Genomic DNA, 17,575 nt, shown 5'->3' with positions numbered 1-17,575 from the left:
CTCTTCTCCTGTTCAGCTGCTTGCTGTCCCAGGCCTTCAAGAGTGGGACAAGTCCTTGTCCTTGGCACAGCTTTCCCTTGAGGGTCCCCCTGGGCCCAAGAGCTCTACCTGGTAAGGTTCCAGCTCCATGGACTCAGTTCCCTCAGTGGATAAGACATCTTCCTGGCAAGAGAGGTTCTGTTTCTTTTGCTGCACAGAGGCTGGTCCCCCAGTCCTCTCACATTTTCCCTTCGAAGATTGGGCCATTATTTCAGGCTCCAACACTTCTTTTTCACCCTGTGCTCTGCGTTCTTGTTTTTACACACACCAGTTCAGGGATATCCAGAATGGCTGCATGGGCTTTGAGGTCTACCTCAGCCCATGCTGACGACTCCAAATCATACACTAGCAAACATTCAACTGAGATTGCAGAAGAGACCACTATCTGCGTGTGAACCCTGGTTTGCTCTGTGCACACTGTTGATCCCACATGGAGACTGGCTATTCTAGTGCTAAGTGGAGTATAAGTTGTGGGACTTTTCCTGAGACAGGCCTTGTCTCCAGTTGGTGTCCATGCTGTCTACAGGTGTGACACCAGGCCTTCTTGGGATTCGTTTTTACCCTTATAGCCATTTGTGGACTGTCAAGAGGCTCGGGCCCACCCTCCTGAGCAGGGTTTTGGGGCCCTTGAGAAGACTATTTAGTTTTGTCCTTGGATGTCTCACCACCCTTCCCCTGGGGAAACTTTGTGACCCTTTCTTTTGGTCACCCCCTGTGGAAGTCTTGGTCACCCTTGTCTTGATCCTGTGGTCTGCTTTCTTTCCCAATTGGTGGGGAGAAATTGGACCTAGGTTTACCAGATCTTGATGCAACTTGTCATTGAAGCAGTCACTTAACAGATGTTCTTTCATAAACAAATTATACAGCCCATCATAGCCATGCACTCCACTGCCATTTATCCAACCATCGAGTGTTTTGACTGAGTAGTCAACAAAATCAACCCAGGTCTGGCTCCAGGTTTTGTGAGCACCCCTGAACATAATTCTGTACTCCTCAGCTGAGAATCCAAAACCCTCAATCAGGGTAGCCTTCATGAGGTCATAGGATTCTGCATCCTTACCAGAGAGTGTGAGGAGTCTATCCGTAAACACTTTCCAGTGAACAGTTCCCAAAGGAGAGCTCCCCAGTGAGATCTGTTTAACTTTCTGGTTGCACAAGCCCTCTCAAAAGCTGTGAACCATTTGGTGATATCATCACCTTCTTCATATTTTGAAACAATCCCTTTGGGGATTTTTAGGATGTCAGAATTCTCTCTCAGCCTATTTATGTTGCTGCCACCATTTATGGGTGCTGTTAGAAATGGGGTCTTTGGTTTGCAGTCAAGTTACCCCCTGTCCAAACAAGGACACTCTAGTCAGGGTAAAAGAGAATCACCATCAGCTAACCCCCGCAGACCCCCTTGGTAGCTTGGCACGAGCAGGCAGGCTTAACTTCAGAGTACTAGGTGTAAAGTGTTTGTACCAACACCCACAGTAACTTTATGAAAACACTACAAAATGACAACACAGGTTTAGAAAAATAGATAATATTTATCTAAACAAAACAAGACTAAAACAACAAAAATCCACCACACACAAGTCAAGTTATTAATTAAAATACAAAAAGAGTCTTCATGTTCTTTTAAACACAACGTTAACGCTGTTAGCGTGAAAATGTACCTGGGTCGCGTCAAAAATAACCCTGCACGTCGATATCATTCACAAGCGAGACTCTGCGTAGTTTCTCCCTCGGTCGGGTAGGTGTGTGTCGTTTCTTCTCTCCGCAGGAGAGCGATGCTTCGATCCGGACAACTACTCTCGGGTCCGGGCAGGCTTTGTGTCATTTTTACACGCCCAGCGATGTTTGCATCAGAAATCCTGCCGCACGGTGATCCAAAAATCGCGCAGTGTGGGTTGCAATCTCACCAGCCTCTGTCAGCGATGCTGTGCGTCGTTTCTCCAGCCGCGTACGTGAATCTCCCAGCCGTGCAGCAGGCGGAGTGTCGATTTCAGCCACGAAGCCGGTGGCGCATTGCTTTTATGGAGGTTGCGTCGAAATATTTCCTGCACGGCTGTCTGTGCATGGATTTCTCAAACTTGGCCTGCCAGCTTCTCCTTTCAAGGCCCCAAGAACTGGATAGGGCACCACTTGGCAGGGCAGGAGTCTCAGCAGAGGCTCCAGGTGCTGGCAGAGAGAAGCCTTTGCTGTCCCTGAGACGTCAACAACAGGAGGCAAGCTCAATTTCACCCTTGGAGAGTTCTTCACAAGCAGGAAGGCACACAAAGTCCAGTCTTTGTCCTCTTGCACAGACAGAAGCAGCAACTGCAGAATAGCTCCACAAAGCACAGTCACAGGCAGGGCAGCTCTTCTTCCTCAGCTCCTCAGCTCTTCAGCTCTTCTCCAGGCAGAGGTTGCTCTTGGTTTCCAGAAGTGATCTAAAGTCTGTGGTTTTGGGTGCCCTTCTTTTACCCATTTTTACTCTTTGAAATAGGCTTCAAAGAAAAGTCTCTCTTGTTTGTGAAATCCTGCGTTGCCCAGGTCAGGCCCCAGACACACACCAGGGTGGTTGGAGACTGCATTGTGTGAGGGCAGGCCCAGCCCTTTCAGGTGTGAGTGACCACGCCTCCCCTCCCTCCTAGCACAGATGGCTCATCAGGATATGCAGGCTACACCCCAGCTCCCTTTGTGTCACTGTCTAGAGAGAGGTGCAAACAGCCCAACTGTCAAACTGACCCAGACAGGGAATCCACGAACAGGCAGTCACAGAATGGTTTAAGCAAGAAAATGCCCACTTTCTAAAAGTGGCATTTTCAAACACACAATCTTAAAACCAACTTCACTAAAAGATGTATTTTTAAATTGTGAGCTCAGAGACCCCAAACTCCACATGTCTATCCGCTCCCAAAGGGAATCTACACTTTAATCATATTTAAAGGCAGCCCCGATGTTAACCTATGAGAGGGATAGGCCTTGCAACAGTGAAAACCGAATTTGGCAGTATTTCACTGTTAGGACATATAAGACACATTAGTATATGTCCTACCTTAAACATACACTGCACCCAGCCCATGGTGCTAACTAGGGCCTACCTTAGGGGTGTCTTACATGTAAGAAAAGGGAAGGTTTAGGCCTGGCAAGTGGGTACACTTGCCAAGTCGAATTGGCAGTTTAAAACTGCACACACAGACACTGCAGTGGCAGGTCTGAGCCATGTTTACAGAGCTACTATTGTGGGTGGCACCACCAGTACAGCAGGCCCACTATTAGCATTTGATTTACAGGCCCTGGTCACCTCTAGTGCACTGTGCTAGGGACGTATCAGTAAATCAAATATGCGAATCATGGATGAACCAATTACATACACATTTTGTATAGGAGCACTTGCACTTTAGCACTGGTTGGCAGTGGTAAAGTGCTCAGAGTAACAAAAACAGCAAAAATAGATTCCAGCACACATCAACAACCTGGGAAACAGAGGCAAAAAGGTAAGGGAGACTATGCCAAGGATGAAAAGTCTAACACATGTCCTCCCCCAGCTGAAAGTGGGGAGCAATTTCCCAAGTTCATCACTAAGGCAGAAGAATCTGGACAGACCATCAGCATTGGCGTGTTCTGTACCAGGGCGGGGTTCCACCGTAAAGTCCAACCCCTGTAGGGAAATGGACCACCTCAACAGTTTTGGATTCTCACCCCTCATCTGCATTAACTATCTGAGAAGCCTGTGGTCGGCCTGTGCCCGGAAGTGAGTCCAGAACAAGTAGGGTCTTAGCTTCTTCAGTGCCCAGACCACAGCAAATGCTTCACATTCTATGACACTCCACCTACGTTCCCTGGGAAGTAACCTCCTGCTAATGAAGGCTACGGGTTGATCTAGGCCTTCTTCATTAAGCTGTGAGAGTACTGCTCCAATACCATGCTCTGAGACGCCTGTTTGCACAACAAACTCCTTGGAGTAGTCAGGTGCCTTCAGCACAGGTACTGTGCACATGGCAGCCTTCAGGGCATCAAAAACAGTCTGACAAGCCTCTGTCCAGATGACCTTCTTGGGTTGCTTCTAAGAAGTCAACTCAGTCAAGGGGGTTACAATGGTAGCATATCCCTTGACAAACCTCCTGTAGTAGCAAGTGAGACCTAAAAAGGCTCTCTCCTCAGTCTAGGTTTTGGGATGCTCCCAAGCCAGAATGGTGTCAATTTTTGGCTGTATGGGTGCCACCTGGCCACTCTCTACCTGGTGTCCCACGTACACCACAGAACCCTGCCCTATTTGGCCCTTGCTTGACTTAATAGTGAGGCTTGCCCTCTGCAGGGCCTCCAACACTCTGCAGAGGTGTTGCAGATGTTCCTCCAATATGGAACTGAAAACAGCAATTTCATCCAGGTAGGCGGCACTGAACTCATCCAGCCCAGCCAACACCTTGTTGACCAACCTCTGAAAGGTGGCAGGCGCATTCTTCATCCCAAATGGCATCACTTTCAATTGAAAGTGCCCATCTGGGGTAGAAAATGCAGACCTCTCCTTGGCCCCCTCAGTTAAGGCAATCTGCCAATACCCAGACGTTAAGTCAAATGTGCTGAGGTAGGTGGCAGCTCCCAACCGATCAATGAGCTCATCAGCTCGGGCGATGGGGTGTGCATCAGTCTTGCTGACCGCATTGAGTCCCCGGTAGTCCACACAGAACCTGAGTTCTGGAAGGGCACCAGGTGCAGCAGCCTTTGGGACCAATACCACTGGGCTGGCCCAAGGACTGCTGGAATGCTCAATAATCCCTAGGGTTAACATTGTCGATACCTAATCCTTAATGCTAGCTCTGACCCTGTCAGTCACTCTGTAAGCTTTCTGTTTAATGGGTGAACTGACCCAGTGTCCACATCATGTGTGCACAAGTGTGTGACCACTGGGATCAGGGAAAACAGTGAGGCGAACTGTCCCAACACCTGGCGATAGTTCCTCTGCTGCTCTGCAGTCAGGGAGGGGGAGAAGATCACTCCCTCCACAGACCCATCTTTTTCTCCTGCAGACAGGAGGTCAGGAAGAGGCTCACTATCCTCCTCCACCCCATCATCTGTTGCAAGGAGTATGGACAGTTCAGTCCTCTCAAAGTGTGGTTTGAGGCAGTTAACATGCAGGACCCTTAAAGGGTTCCTGGGAGTCTGCAAGTCCACCAGATAGGTGACTTCACTCTTGCGCTCCACCACCTCCAAAGGCCCAGTCCACTTGTCTTGGAGCACTTTAGGCTCCACTGGTGCCACCACCCACACTTTTTGACCAGGTTGAAACTCGACCAGAGTTGCATTCCGGTCATACCACTGTTTCATATACTCCTGGCTTGCTTCTAGGTTCTCCTGAGCGAGACTCCTGAAGCGGGCAGTCTGGTTTCTCAGAGCCAACATGTAGCTAAATACATCCTGGGGGGGTTTACTAGGAGCTTTTTCCAAAGCCTCCTTCACCAGACTTAAAGGTCCTCTCACAGGGTGGCCATATATCAGCTCAAAGGGACTAAACCCAACTCCCTTTTGAGGCACCTCCCTGTAAGCGAACAGAAGGCATGGCAAGAGGACATCCCACTTCCACCTCAAGGGCTCTGACAGGCCCTTAATCATGCCTTTCAAGGTACGGTTGAATCTCCCAACCGGACCATTACTTTGGGGGTGGTAAGGGGTAGTGAACTTGTGGGTCACCCCACACTCCTTCTACAGGGACTTCATATATGTGGATATGAAGTTGGTACCCCTATCAGATACCACTTCCTTGGGGAATCCCATGCAGGTAAAACCCCCCATCAAAGCACGACCCACCACAGGGGAAGTGATTGACCTCAGAGGAATGGCTACTGGGTGCCGGGTGGCATGGTCCACCAAGACCAGGATGAACCTGTTGCCCATGGCTGTCTTGGGATCCAGAGGCCCCACAATGTCAATACCAACCCTTTCAAAGGGGGTACTACAACAGGAAAAGGTTGGAGGGGAGCCTTACATTTCCCCCCACGCTTGCCTCTTGCCTGACAAGTTTGGCAAGACCTGCAATGTGCATATGAGCGCCTGCGCATTAGGGGCCAGTGAAAGTGGGTGACAAGCCTCTCAAAGGTCTTGTCCTGCCCCAGATGTCCAGCTAAAGGCACATCACGAGCCAACCCCAGTAGGAAGGCCCTGGAGCACTGGGGAACCACCAGCACACGGGCTGACCCAGGCTCCGGAATCTTAGGCTCACTATATAGGAGGTCATCTTCCTAGTAGATTTGGTGAGATCCTGGCTCCTTGCCAGCTGCCTGGTCTGCAGCCTGCTGCTGCAAACCCTCCAGAGTGAAGCATGTCTTCTGTGCTGCACAGAATGCATCCCTGGTGGGCCCCCCTTCCTGCTGCCACTGCGACAGCTCAGGGACCTCCACCAGTTCAGTCACCTGTTCCCCGGTAGGCTCCGGGGTGTCACCCTCAGGCTCCGCCTCCTCCCAGACTGTGGGAACTTCTGGGGCTGGTTTCCCATGCCCCCTTCCCCTCCTCTTTTTGGCGGTCCCCTGGGCCACTGTTTCAGGCTCCAGACGGGCTGCCATTGACCTGGTGGATATGCATACCTACCCAGGCAGACCCAACATCTCCAAGTGTGACCTGTGTTCCACCTCCTTCCAAGGGGAATCCTCCAGGTCATTGCCAAGCAAACAACCTACAGGCATGGTTGGACTCACAGCTACCTTCAAGGAACCTGAGACCCCCCTCCCCCCCATTCAAATGGAACCTGCGCCACTCTTCACAGGCGCTCTGAGTTGTCCACTGCAACTACTTGGTGAAGTACACAGGGATCTATCTGCTCTTCAGACACCAGGTGACTCCTTACTGTAGTTACACTGGCTCCTGTGTCTCTCAGAGCCTACACCCTCTGTCCATTGATGGTCACCCACTGCCTGTATTTTTTAGTGTTCTCAGGTACGAGGGTTCTCTGGACCATCTGACTGTCCCCTAGTGAGACAAGGGTCATCTAAGCTGGCTCCCACCCACCTGGAACCAACTGCTTCCCAAGCGCTACATTAGCCAACCCTGGTACGGCGCACCAGTGGGTGCTGGTGTACTCGGGGCATTTGGGGTCCCCCCTCACATGACCCACTTGATCACATGCATAACATTATGTGGGGGGCCCCTGCCACTGGCTTCCTTTGGAGAACCGTGGTTTCTTTACACTGGGGGCTGGGAATCTTTACCCTGGGAATCAGTTTGGGACCCTTTAGAGAACTTCCCCTGTTTACCCTTACCTTCCCCCCTTTCTTCTGAGAGGGACCCTGCCCACCCTTGGCGTAGTCTTCCCCCATACCTCTTTTGGACCCTGGTGCTCTCCCAGCGGTCCGCTTCCTGCGCAAGCTACCTGGGATCAGTCAGATTGCTGTCAATTAGGTGCTGGCGCAGCTCTGGAAAACATAAACTGTACAAGTGCTCCCAAGCAATCAAATTGTAAAGCCCCTCATACATTGTTACCTTACTGCCCTTCATCCAACCATCCAGTGACCTGCAAAAAGAATCAACACATTCCAACCATGTTTGGGATTCCTTCCTCTTCTAGGACCTGGACTTTTCCTTATACTGCTCAGGGGTGAGACCATATCTTGTGAGTAGGGCATCCTCCATGACAGGGTAGGTGAGCCCCTGACAATCCCCTAAGGCTGTCAGGGTATCCCTCCCCTCTACCTCAAAGTGCTTCCACAGAGCTGCTCCCCAATGAGCTTTGGGGACTAAATTCATGTGGAGAGCAGACTCATACACCTTCAACCACAAGTATATGTCATACACCCTCTTGTATCCTTCACAGGGTCTTGTGGGATGTGTACCCTTCTCTCAGGCTGCACTGTGCTGTTGCTGCCACCATCTCTACTGGACTGGCTCCTATAATCTAAGCTCATGAGCCAGCAGTATCTTCCTTTCCTCAATGACCATCCTTCTCTCTTCCATCTCTAGACTGAGCTTCTTCAGCTCCAATGGTATTCTCTCTCTGCCTGTCTGTCCTGTAACTCTTCAGGAGTCAGACCTTTGGATGACACACTGCTACCTGCCCTGGAAACTCTATCCCTGGACATAACAGGCCCACCCACTACATCATTGTGAGTGACCTGCACCCCTTCCTCCCCTTCCTGCTCCTCCTCTGTGTGACCCTCGGCTTCTTTGGCTGTCACCCAGGCCCTCAGCGACTTTTGCATCTCCTCCTTCTTGGATGAGCTCTTAATGGGACAGGCAAAATCTTTATAGAACTGCTTCAACTGAGCCACTGTATAGCTCTCCAATTTCTCTATGTCAAAAGCAGCTCCAACTGATGCATCTCCAGATTGAGACATGCTGAAGAGTTAGAAAGTGCAAGGTTCCAAAGGCAGAAAAACAAGTTCCCAAATGAAGTTTCAAAAAAAGGAAAATCAAGGGATCAGCAAGAAGTAGAACAAAAAAAAGTCCCAAAGAGAAAAGCAAAACATCACAAGACAAGTAGTATGTGTTCACGTTGTGGTCTGAACGTAAAATAGTAGTGTACACTTAATCACTGTATGTCAAGTACAAATACAAGTCCAATCCCAACCGCTGATCACCAATGATAGAAATGGGGTCTTTGGTTGGCAGTCAGGTTACCTCCTGTCCAAGCAAGGACCCTCACTCTAGTCAGGGTAAAAGAGAATCACCCTCAGCTAACCCCCGCTCACCCTCTTGGTAGCTTGGCACAAGCAGGCAGGCTTAACTTCAGAGTGTTAGGTGTAAAGTATTTGCACCAAACACACAGTAACTTAATGAAAACACTACAAAATGACACAGCACAGGTTTAGAAAAATAGGAAATATTTATCTAAACAAAACAAGACCAAAACGACAAAAATCCACCATATACAAGTCAAGTTATTAATTAAAATGCAAAAAGAGTTTTCATGTTCTTTTAAACACAACGTTAACGCTGTTAGCATAAAAATTTACCTGGGTTGCATCAAAAATAACCCTGCATGGGCGAGTGTGCGTATAAAGAAGCTTGCGATGCGTCTATCACTCATAAGCGAGACCGTGCGTCATTTCTCCCTTGGTCGGGTCGGCGTGCGTCATTTCTTCTCTCCGCAGGAGAGCGTTGCGTCGGTCCGGACAAGCACTCTCACGTCGGGCAGGCTTTGCATCGTTTTTACATGCCCACCGATGTTTGCGTCGGAATCCTGCTGCACGGTGATCCACAAAATGCGCAGTGTGGGTTGCGATTTCACCAGCCTCCGTCAGCGATGCTATACATCATTTCTCCAGCCGTGTGCGTCGATCTACCAGCCGCGCTGCAGGCAGAGCTTTGATTTTAGCCGCAAAGCCGGTGGCGCGTTGTTTTTCCAGACGTTGCGTCAAAATTTTCCCCACACGGCTGTCTCTGCATGGATTTCTCAAACTTGGCCTGCCAGCTTCTCCTTTCAAGGACCCAGGAACTGGATAGGGCACCACTTGGCAGGGCAGGAGTCTCAGCAGAAGCTCCAGATGCTGGCAGAGAGAAGTCTTTGCTGTTCCTGAGACTTCAACAACAGGAGGCAAGCTCAATTTCAAGCCCTTGGAGAGTTCTTCACAAGCAGAAAGGCACACAATGTCCAGTCTTTGTCCTCTTGCACAGGCTGAAGCAGCAACTGCAGGATAGCTCCACAAAGCACAGGCAGGGCAGCTCTTCAGCTCTTCTCCAGGCAGAGGTTCTGCTTGGTTTTCAGAAGTGATCTAAAGTCTGTGGTTTTGTGTGCCCTTCTTATACACATTTTGCCCTTTGAAGTAGGCTTACTTCAAAGAAAAGTCTCTCTTGTTTGTGAAATCCTGCCTTGCCCAGGCCAGGCCCCAGACACACACCTGGGGGTTGAAGACTGCATTGTGTGAGGGCAGGCCCAGCACTTTCAGGTGTGAGTGACCACTCCTCCCCTCCCTCCTAGCACAGATGGCTCATCAGGATATGAAGGCTACACCCCAGCTCCCTTTTTGTCACTGTCTTGAGAGAGGTGCAAACAGCACAACTGTTAAACTGACCCAGACAGGGAATCCACAAACGGGCAGAGCCACAGAATGGTTTAAGCAAGAAAATGCACACTTTCTAAAAGTGGCATTTTCAAACACACAATCTTAAAATCAACTTTACTAAAAGATGTATTTTTAAATTGTGAACTCAGAGATCCTAAACTCCACATGTCTATCCGCTCCCAAAGGGAATCTACACTTTAATTAGATTTAAAGGTAGCCCCCATGTTAACCTATGAGAGGGATAGGGCTTGCAACAGTGAAAACCGAATTTGGCAGTATTTCACTGTTAGGACATATAAAACACATTAGTAAATGTCCTACCTTAAACATACACTGCACCCAGCCCATGGTGCTACCTAGGGCTTAACTTAGGGGTGTCTTACATGTAAGAAAGGGAAGGTTTAGGCCTGGCAGGTGGGTACACTTGCCAAGTCGAATTGGCAATTTAGAACTGCACATATAGACACTGCAGTGTCAGGTCTGAGCCGTGTTTACAGAGCTACTATTGTGGGTGGCACAACCAGTGCTGCAGGCCCACTAGTAGCACTTCATTTACAGGCCCTGGGCACCTCTAGTGCACTGTACTAGGGAATTATCAGTAAATCAAATATGCCAATCATGGATGAACCAATTCCATACACATTTTGTATAGGAACACTTGCACTGGTTAGCAGTGGTAAAGTGCCCAGAGTAACAAAAACATCAAAAACAGAGTCCAGCACACATTAACAACCTGGGAAACACAGGCAAAAGGTTAAGGGAGACCACATCAAGGATGAAAAGTCTAACAGGTGCTAAACCCATTTCTGCTCTCTCCCTTTCTATAGCTTGGAGCTGTTTCTCCAAAGCTAATCTTTTGGCCATCCTTGTTAAAAGGATGTCCTCATTGAGGCTGCCCACAGTGTTCACGGAGGAACTCGACTCCCCTGTGGAAGAACCAGAGTCTGTGAGTCTTATCTGTGGAGACAGGGATCTGATAACCCTGGTTTCTCTAGCTAGGGTAGGAGGGGGGAATTCTACTTCTTATCCCCAACTTCTTCCTCATCTGACGGGAGGGCTTCCCCCTCAGTAGGGTAGTCCCTGGTGTACTCTGCCAAGTGCTCCTGGAGCTTGACCTTGGTAGGGTTGGAACCAGTTTTAATCTTTCTTAGCTTACAGAGGGACCTTAGCTCTGTCATCCCAGGATTAGGGTAAGGAGTGAGGTTGAGTTCCATCACTATATCCTCTGAGCTACTCATTATGTCTCTAAAATTGAGATTACTTTTTAAGAAACTAAAAACTACTTCTTTTAACTAAATCCTAACTTTTACAAAACTTTCAAACTTAAAAAAGAGATGCTAACAGAGACCTACACAAGGCTCTAGCAGGACTTTTAAAAATTTGGAAAAATAGTCAAAATTCAAAAATCAATTTTCTAATGACAATTTTGGAATTTAGTCATGTGATAAGGTATTGGCTGAGTAGTCCAGCAAATGCAAAGTCTTAGACGCCACCGCTGACCCACTGATTGCGGAAGCCTTTCTCTGTATATACTCTAAAAAATTGAGATATAGTGTGCACACAGTCCAGCGGTTCCCCAAGAGGCTTGACAGAGGCAATAATAAATCATACTAATGCTCTATTTGTGGTAGTGTGGTTGAGCAGTTGGGCTTTTCAGAGGGTAGTGTTAAGCATTTGTTGTACACACACGAGCAGTAAGTGAAAACACACATTCAACGACTTAACTCCAAACCAATGGGTTTTTATGTAGAAAAACAGTATTGTGTTAATTTATTTCTAGAACCACAAGATTCATTTAGCAGGTAAGTACATTAAATGAAAGGTACACTTTTCACAGTAATACTTAGAACTTTGAATGAAATCAACAATATACACAGTTTTCTTTAAAATGGCAAAAAGCTATTTTAAAAGTGGACACTGCAATTTTCAACAGTTCGTGGGGAAGGTAAATAAAGTGCAGATTTTGAGGTAAGTAACAAACTTACGGGTTCAATCTCTGGGGCATAGGTAGCCCATCCGTGGGGTTTCAAGATAACCCCAAAAACCGAGCAACACAGGGCCCAGTTAGGTGCAGAGGTCAAACAGGAGCCAAAATAACGTGGGTCCCTATGGAGACAGGGGGTAGGTACTCCAGTTCCGGTCTGCTTGCAGGTAAGTGTCTGTTTTGTCGGAGGGCAGACCAGGTGGTTTGGAAGAGTACTGGAGGGGCCCCAAGTAGGCACCAAAATCACACCCTCAGGAGCACAGGGGCAGCCGGGTGCAGGAGACGGGCCGGTACGGCTGGGGCCGAGTCAGTTGTTGTCTCCTTCTCTTCTCTGCGGGGTTTCAACTCCGCAGTCTTTCTTTCTTGAGGTCATCAGGAATCTGAAGAGCTGGGTCCAGGGTTGCCCCTAATTACTAAATTTAGGGGTGTGTTAGGGTCAGATGGCAGTAGCCAATGGCTACTGTCCCTGAGGGTGGCTACACCTTCCTTGTGCCAACTCCCTCTGAGGAGGGGGGCACATCCCTATCCCTATTGGTCCTAATCATCCAAAGCAAGAGGATATCTCAAAGAGGGGGTCACTTCAGCTCTGGACACTTAGGGGTATTCCTGGCTGAGGGGGTGACTCCTCCTTGTTTTTTGCATTATACCTCTGGACTTGCCACCAAAAGTGGGGGCTTGTCCGGGTGGCGGGCACCTCCACTAGATGGAGTGCCCTGGGGCACTGTAACACCAGGCTTGCACCTTTTGAAGCTCATCACCAGGTGTTACAGTTCCTGCAGGGGGAGGTGTTAAGCACCTCCACCCAGGACAGGCTTTGTTTCTGACCACAGAGTGCACAAAGGCACTCACCCCATGTGGTCAGAAACTCATTTGGAAGTGGCAGGCTGGCATAGACCGGTCAACCTTACACTAGCAGTTGGTCTAACATACAGGGAGCATCTCTAAGATGCCATATGTGAGCATTTTTCAATAAATCCCACACTGGCATGTGAGTTTATTGTGCTGAGAAGTTTGATACCAAACTTCCAAGTATTCAGTATAGCCAATATGGTGCTGTGGAGTTCGTAATGACAAACTCCCAGGCCATATACTCAGTATACCTACCCTGCACTTACAATGTCTAAGAATTGACTTAAACACTATAGGGGCATAGTGCTCATGCAGCTGTGCCCTCACCTGTAGTCTAGTGCACCCTGCCTTAGGGCTGTAAGGCCTGCTAGAGGGGTGACTTACCTATGCCACAGGCAGTGGTTTGTGGGCATGGCACCCTGAGGGGGGAATGCCATGTCGACTTTGTCTTTTCTCCCCACTAGCACACACAAGCTGCAAAGCAATGTGCATGTACTGAGTGAGGGGTTCCTGAGGGTGGCATAATACATGCTGCAGCCTTTAGGGACCTTCCCTGGCCACAGGGCCCTTGCTACCAGGGGTACTTTTTACAAGGGACTTAACTGTGTGCCAGGGCTGTGCCAATTGGGGAAACAAAGGTACAGTTTTAGGGAAAGAACACTGGTGCTGGGGCCTGGTTAGCAGGGTCCCAGCACACTTCTAATCAAAGCTGACATCAATACTAGGCAAGAAGTGGGGGTTGACCATGCCAACAGTGGCATTTTCCTACAGGCGTCGTACATTGAAAACGTATTCTATGTTCTGGGGTAATGGATTTCTGTTAGGGCTGCATCCCAATCACCTTTCAGGTCTACTGGTTTAGCCGATTTCACTGTATAATTAGAAAGTTTATTGTCGGGGAACATGTCCTTTGAGGTGCTGGACGGCAGCGTGATATTAAATGGTGCTGTATCCATCTCAGTGTCTACAACGACTCCCTTCATACTCACACAACCTGCACGGAACTGGCCATTACCCAACTGTTAAATTTCTCGGGCCACCCCCACCATTTGACAAAAACCTGGCAGTTAGCACTGCTACCTTTCCTTTTCAGGATCTTTTCAACCTTGTACACCCTGTGCGGGTCATTAGATACCTTCTCTAGCTCCTCCTTGTAAAAGACACCCGACACTTTTCCCCATCATAGTCCTTTAGCCTGTAAATATATTCATCCTCTTTAAGCTCCACACTTTCCACTCTAAATATCTCGTTACTAAAAGTCTGTTGGTAACCCTTCGTAAAGACCCCTTTTAATTTTGAAACCCTAACATGGTTGCCTTCTTTTAAAAGCGGCTTCTTTACACCGGTGGCGATCCGGTTCTTGTACACCATTCTCCACACCTTTAATGAGTTATCTGTTGTTATATTTACGGGTGCCATTTTGATGTTACTGTGGTAAGTGGCGTTCTAAACGTTTATAAAAGCCTGAAGAACATCAACGTATCAATAAGTGTTATAGGCCGTAAAATATCTCCACATCTTAGACTTTAAGGTTCTGTTAAAACGTTCTATAACGGCCGCTTTTACCTCAGTGTGCATTACAAAATGTTTAACATACGTAGTGCTGTTTTAGTCATTTCTGAAATGTCGGGTTTAAAAACTCTTTTCCAGCATCAGTTTTTAGTTTCTGAGGTGTTCGTCCTTTCCTGAAGATGGCTTTAAAGGCATCGGTTACACTGCTCCCACTTTTATCGAATAGGCTTCTGTGTATGCATACTTAGATAATACATCGATGACCGCTAATATATATCAAGCACCGTTATTGTGTTTTGTCAAATCTTGAAGACTGATTATGTCCACCTGCCATTGATAATCTAGTTGAGCGTTAACGATTGTAGGTCTTCTCTTAGACCATTTCCAGGTGGGTTTATAGAGTGAATACGCCTCTTCCCCTGATAACCACGTCTTCACCTGGGCTCTCTTTACCAGCTCATTTTCATCTATAGCCCTTCTAAACAGTGCTTCGGTACCGCCTAAGCTACCAACACCCCTTGTATCGTAATAAAGCTTCCTTAACCCCTGTCACTGGACATGTTATCAGCTGTTACAATCCTTAAAATGAAAGACAAATGCTTTGTGTGAGGCCATTTTATTAAAAATAAAGAATATTAGCAAAGCATAAACACAACATACTTTACAGTTTCTAGCTATTGGTCTTATGGGAGGCATTGCCGTACAATATGTTGACTTTTCACTAGGCGTACATAGTATGACACATGTTACATACATTACATACTACTCGGGTCTCAGCATCACCATTTTTGCTGTTTTTATAGATATACACTTGATAGCTCTAGACACAACTTACCTCTCACCCCACCTATAACTTTGTACACTCAGGATACTGACAGCATTCATAAGCTCATACAGTTCTAGGCCTGACAATACAAAACCCTTTACATGTGAAATAATCATCAGTCAGAAGCTCCAAAGCTGTGTGTAACGCAGTCGTCGGCAAAAGTCTTAACTCGCGCATACACCCTTTGTACAAGTTCCAGTATTTATCCGCTGTAGGCGTCCATGTGTTGATACACCATCTGTTTATACATTCAGGAATGTTGCACAGCCCCGTAGTTGACGGCTCAGAAGTCTTCAGATACTGCAGAGTTACAGAGTGTATTTCAGCTATTCTTTCCTTAAGCAGCACATATACCATTCTGGTAATCCATATGTATCCAGGGTGGAACTCCTAGACATCTTGCACTGCAACACTCTGATTCTCGACCTAAAAGAGAGTAAGTATGTAGCATTAAATAACACAGTTATGGCCTGCTACCCTCGACCTTTGATTGTTTTTAAAGCAACCTCCGTGGGGCTAACTATCACATTCTTCTATTTTTATAATATATATCACACATTCGTCTTTCTATAACCCTTTCTATCAATCTTTTGTCAAAATAGGTACACATCCCCTGCACACGTTCGAGTTTTGAGCAGGGCACGCCCACGTATCGGATCTCATTGAATGCTGCTGCCAAGACCGTAGTCATATCAGGGTGGACATATTTCTTCACAACTGACAACCCGTACACAACCCTTAACAACTTATATACCTTGTTCAGGTCTAACTTGCTACATATGTGTCAAATTGTTCTTGCTGTGTATGACTTGTATAGACACTCGTGAGCCCCCTGCTGGGGTTCGTTAATTTTATGCCCATAACAGAGGTTATAGTACTCACGTTTAACACATGTATTCACAACAGTCTCCGCAAAACCTTTAACAGGCCATATGGCGCCAAAGGGTACGCCCGGAGTTTCGTTTTCAAAATCTGTGCTATTGTAGGTGCAAACACATTTCTTGCGCGGCTGTTTGTTCTGACTTGTAATACTTTCAGACTGTCTTGAACAGCATAAGCCGTAAAAATTGACGTTGTTAAACTTTGGCGCAGACCCCTCTAACGCCTCTTTTTTGTGGATTTTTTCTACGGATCAAACTGAATGAAAAAGACAAACTATTAGTTAAAAGTATGATGCCAGTGTATACACTATAAGTGGCTACAGCGTTTTTTTTTCCCACTAACCTCATCATTTTCGCTTCACTCTGCAGCTGCTCTGAAATCTTGCGAGTCGCATAGGTCCATTGGTGTATAAGTGGCTCTGGAGTTTACACTTGATGGCTGTACGACGACCGCCTCGGGATCAGGGTCCTCCCAAAAACCCTTATCTTCACAGATCAGCGAATTCGGTGGTGCTATACCTTCTTCATCATCTTCTGTATCGATGAAGTTGATTCCATCACTTAATTTGTCTTTCGAAGCATTGCTGCCGCTGCTGTCCGCCTTATTAGGGGATATCAGTTGCGGCAAATCCTGGAGGCTGAGATTTTCAAGCCGATGGCAAAGTTCCTCTTGAAAACCTGTTACGTCGGAACCCCCATCTTTAGGGGCCGCAGGCTGTGCATTCGCATCCAGCACCGAAGGTGTTAGGGTACGATAATATCTATTGCTCATGTTCTGGGCCCCTGAGGAGATGGCTTTTCTGGTTAGAGGATTGTATCTCGTCATAATGCCTGGATAACCTATTTCAGCTATGGTTCACGGTTCGGCACGTGGCTCTAGCTGGCTCCTTATCTGTATTCAGTGGTACAAAAAGGGCGTACTCCTCTACATCACATAGCGGTCACATGCTCTCCTTGATGACTCTCATACGTTGAGAGGTTACAAGTAATGCTAACCATGTGTCATGACCTTTGCAACATTTGCCCAGCCCCTCTTTTTGGATTAGCCAGTAGTGTGGAGGTTTGGCCTTACATTCCCAATGCTCCGCCTTGTGAGGAGGCACCCAAGCAGCCACTTGGCCCTGAATGTCTGACATGTCCAGACTTGTACTCTTGGGCGCAGAAACAGGGTGCACACCAGCAGGCCCCCATTTTATACAGCCCCATTGACCTAGACACAAGGGCTAGGACCCTTGCATATGACTAACACTGACCCCATGATGTCACAACTCACGTGACACCCCCTACACCTACGTCAGTTCCGGGGCGGGCTCTCAGGGGCACTGGAAGTCCTGGTAACAGATGTGACATCATTTCTGAGGGGACGGGACAACTGTCACTTTCCAGTTGATGAGGAAAGGTATCCCTACATACTACTGATATCAACTACGCTACTCTGGTCCACAAGGGGTCTGAGATTTCTGCGAAACTATACACACCTTGTTTTGCAACAGATAATTTTGTCAGGGAATATCTCGATCTGTGT

This window comes from Pleurodeles waltl, chromosome 7, assembly GCF_031143425.1.
Source record: "Pleurodeles waltl isolate 20211129_DDA chromosome 7, aPleWal1.hap1.20221129, whole genome shotgun sequence".
Taxonomy (NCBI): domain Eukaryota; kingdom Metazoa; phylum Chordata; class Amphibia; order Caudata; family Salamandridae; genus Pleurodeles; species Pleurodeles waltl.
Note: the sequence above shows the minus strand (reverse complement) of the source record.